This window comes from Cupressus sempervirens, chromosome 3 (assembly GCF_028749045.1).
Source record: "Cupressus sempervirens isolate cs-2001-9-10 chromosome 3, ASM2874904v1, whole genome shotgun sequence".
Lineage (NCBI taxonomy): Eukaryota > Viridiplantae > Streptophyta > Pinopsida > Cupressales > Cupressaceae > Cupressus > Cupressus sempervirens.
Window position 1 is genome coordinate 82,327,256 of NC_143120.1, and position 4,171 is coordinate 82,331,426.

Sequence of the window (4,171 nt, forward strand, 5' to 3'; positions counted from 1 at the left end):
TGAGATATTTCACTGATAGACCAATATTGATCCAGGAGAGGAAAAAAATCCTTTACCAGCAAGACCTGCTAATCACATTAGCAGCAGAGTAAGAACTAGTTCCAATTTGAAGCTCTGCAGCAATGTCCAAGAACTAGATGAATTAGGCAGGCTACTAGAAAGATGGCTAAGTCCAGGTAGAACAATAGTCGTGTTATGCCGGCATAAAAGAAGCAGCAATGTGTCCACAGTTTCTAAACATTTAACAAAACAATTATCAATAACCTGGTACTATTCCTTATCAACAAAGTAATGTACAATTCCAATAATATTATATTTTAATTGATCTTTTCCTCTTTAACCTGAATTATGCAGTCTGCATTCATATCCAAGATAAATAACTACATGGAGAAACTACAGATCCAGTTAGGTTTTTCTAAAAATAGTTTACTCAAAATCTTAAGACTGTAAAAGCCTTATATCTCTAAAACAAATCCATGCATGTTCTTCCGCAGCAAAACATTTGATTAACCTTTACACATATGCAGAGATTTTATCATCTTTTAAATTAAACAACACTTTGCACTGCAACTACAGATACTAAACCAAGGATGCATTTAAAATGGCAAGAAAATAGACCACTCTGTTTCAGAGAAAATCAATATAAAGAATTGAGGTATTTTGATATTATGAGCAAAAAAATAGGCCGCATGAGAGAAGATTGAATACCAAAGGCCGCATGATGAGTACACAAAGAGAGTCAATCAACTACAAGGGGTTCCCATTATCAGTACCCAAATCGTACAAAAGACCAGAATAAGGCGTAATATCTACAGTGATATAGCTCTGTATCATCTTCCAAAAAACACGTGAAGTAAGCAAGCTGTCAGAGCCGGCTTGATGGCTACGTCCAACCCTTCTCACTTCCATTAACTCCGCCAGCCTGCTCAATCCACCATGGAGGTACTTCTTGGAAAATCTTGTCAAATACTTGATATCATACGATTTAGGGAAAAACGTCATAAATAGCTCGAAAAAATCATCTTGATATTTCGGAAGACTTTTGTTCGTAAGCAATTTCATCAGATACCCAAAATCGCATCCCCCGTGAAAGGTAATCCACCGCACACTTGCGCTTAGCACCACCCCGGACGACATGAAAAGCTCCCCAAAATGTACGGAATCAACACCATAAATCTTATTCCTCTCAAAATCAATACCACTGTCCTTGAGCAGCTCGATAGAATCAGCGCTATGCAAATCATAATCGGCATTGAATTCCTTGAAATTGAACTGCCACACGCATTGCTTATTGGTCCCACATTTGGGCAGGTTTCCATTTTCATCAGAAAATGTGAGACCCAGTTGTATTAACTTCAGAGCATTCACATTGTCCCTGATCTTAGCGTAGTTGTATTCTTGATGGTTCCTGAGAACGCCCAAGGGATGGTTCTTGACAACGCCGGGGAATTCTGTGTCCATGGCTACGTAGGTATATTTATCTACGATTCCTCTTATTAACTCGATTTCTTCTGCAAGATTATGTTCCCATACCTCGCGAATTAAAATGCCACCATCCGTGCTGGTTGTTGCACCGGTGCTTGTCCGTGCAGTAGTCATGTGTGAAGAATGACTAACCCTGGTATTGATGCCTTCACCAAATTCAAATGACTCAACATAGAAAGAAATTGTGACTAAGAATGTAAGGCAACGCTTCTCAGCAGAACCCTAATATACCCACATTCTGTAAAACCCTAGAAAACATCAGCACCTCGAAGTTATCAAGTCGGTTTTGTGTAAATTGGCCCGCTGGCACCAATTTTCAAACCAAAAGATTTAACTGACGAGGAAAGAACTCTTGAAATGTTTTGGGTTTTATTCCAGCCGAAAAACTTCCTGTCTGAATTCAATGAACGGACCGGAAAAATATGTATTCGGGTACTCAATTTTGCGGTGGAGTTTTGGGCAGAAAGAAATTGAGCGAAAAATGCATTCCATATAGCAAGAAAGAAAGAATTGCGAGAGCCGGAATACCAGTTGAACCATGGGAGAAGCGTATTAACCAGAATGGTGATTTTGATTACGTGGCGATGAAATCTGTCGTTTAAGTTGACCGTTTGAATAAAATATTCTGTGATATTGAGTATTTTTTATCACTTATAAATCTTGTTCGGCTTCTTATATACTTCGTTTCGGTCTTAGGACCATTTTCGGGTTCGCCATTAATTGGATTTGAGTTTTTTTAAGGTCTTTTCTTTTAAAAAAAAATTCGGGGAACCGTATCCGACCTCTATGTAATGTATTGTCTTTTTAAAAAAGTTTTGATGAAGGTTTTGCAAATGGGGTTGCAAGCTTTGGATTTAACCATGGAGGAAACTCCGTATTTAAGTGCGCTCACGCTGGAGTTGTACTAGGATGGGTGACCTCCCAGGAAGTCCTGGTGCTTCACCCCTGTGAGCATCACCTAGATCCAATGAGTGCTAAGTGTTCCATTTATTCTCATGAGAGATGGATTCATGTTGAATCACTACTCATGAAACATGGGTCAATGAGTTTGACTCAAAAATCACACAGTTAAATCCTGATAGCAATATCACAATTTGACTTGCTGTGGAAATTATCTCCTACTTATCAATTGATGAGCTTAAGGGGCTTTTTCTAATGAATGGTTCATAAGGCACAACACTTGGTGAAGGTTTTGCAAATGGGGTTGCAAACTTTGGGTTTAACCATGGAGGAAACTTTGTAGTTAAGTGGGCTCAGGTTGGAGTAGTACTGGGATGGGTGACCTCCCGGGAAGTCTCGGTGCTTCACCCCTATGAGCATCACCTAGATCCAATGAGTGCTAAGTGTTCTATTTATTCTCATGAGAGATGGATTCATGTTGAATCACTACTCATGAAACATGGGTCAATGAGTTTGACTCAAAAATCACACAATTAAATCCTGATAGCAATGTCACAATTTGACTTGCTATGGAAATTATCTCCTACTTATCAATTGATGAGCTTAAGGGGCTTTCTAATGAATGGTTCATAAGGCACAACACTTGGTGAAGGTTTTGCAAATGGGGTTGCAAGCTTTGGGTTTAACCATGAAGGAAACTTTGCAGTTAAGCGCGCTCAAGCTGGAGTAGTACTGGGATGGGTGACCTCCCAAGAAGTCCCGATGCTTCACCACTATGAGCATCACCTAGATCCAATGAGTGCTAAGTGTTCCATTTATTCTCATGAGAGATGGATTCATGTTGAATCACTACTCATGAAACATGGGTCAATGAGTTTGACTAAAAAATCACACAGTTAAATCCTGATAGCAATATCACAAAGTTTTACCTCCTTACATTTAAAATACGACCTTAATTGGTTCCGCTTTTATATTGAATATGTTTTTATTTTTTTAATGCAAGTTTTCTACAAAATAATATTTATAGTTATTTCATATGGGGGCACAAGTGACTAATTTCAATGTCAGAGTCACCCACTCACTAGACTTCTCACTAGACTTGATCCCTAGTGGCCTCACTAAGAACTCTTTTGATAAATGAGGTATATATTGTTATTTTTATGGGATTATATTACTTATTATTTAAAGATATAATATATGATTTGAAAAAAAGAGTAATAAAAACATATTTATCTAGAATTTTTGGTAAGATCAAATTCAAATAAAAGATGGAAATTTGTGTCAATGTTATTTGTGTTGCAAGTTGATTTACAAGTTTTAATAGTTTACTACAAGTTGGTAATAATTAAATCACTAGGTAAAAATTAGAAATTTTATTGGTAATCGGTAATGCAAAGAGCAATTTGTTAATAGTGTGCATTAAAGTAAAGACTTCATTGAGTGATTGAATGTATTAAGGATATTGTTGATAATGTTTATGTTGCTTTGATGGTATTGAAAAGTTTGAAGGGACTATGAGACAAATAGATATAACCAATTTACCCCTCTCTAAGTTATTTAATAATTTGGTATCAGAGCTTAGTGCTTGAAGAAAGAAGTTTAAAGGAACTTGAGCAAAAGATTAGGATGTACAAGAGAGAACTACCAAAGTGAAAAAAGGAGAGTTTTTTTCCTCTTCGCAAGATTGAACGAAATCACATCTTTTGGGTATTGGAGATATGTTACACATTGGTTGGATAATGAATTTGTCAGAGTTGCTTGTCCTCTGGAGAAAATAAATGAGAAA

General features: G+C 37.1%; 1 pseudogene across 1 annotated transcript; it reads right to left on the minus strand.

Annotated features, from left to right (window-relative positions):
- Positions 1-643: 643 nt before the first annotated feature.
- LOC149564889 (putative CCR4-associated factor 1 homolog 6 pseudogene) lies at positions 644-2,110 on the minus strand (annotated as a pseudogene). The gene has a single exon (XR_016361969.1). The product of XR_016361969.1 is annotated as a putative CCR4-associated factor 1 homolog 6 pseudogene (transcript).
- Positions 2,111-4,171: the final 2,061 nt, after the last annotated feature.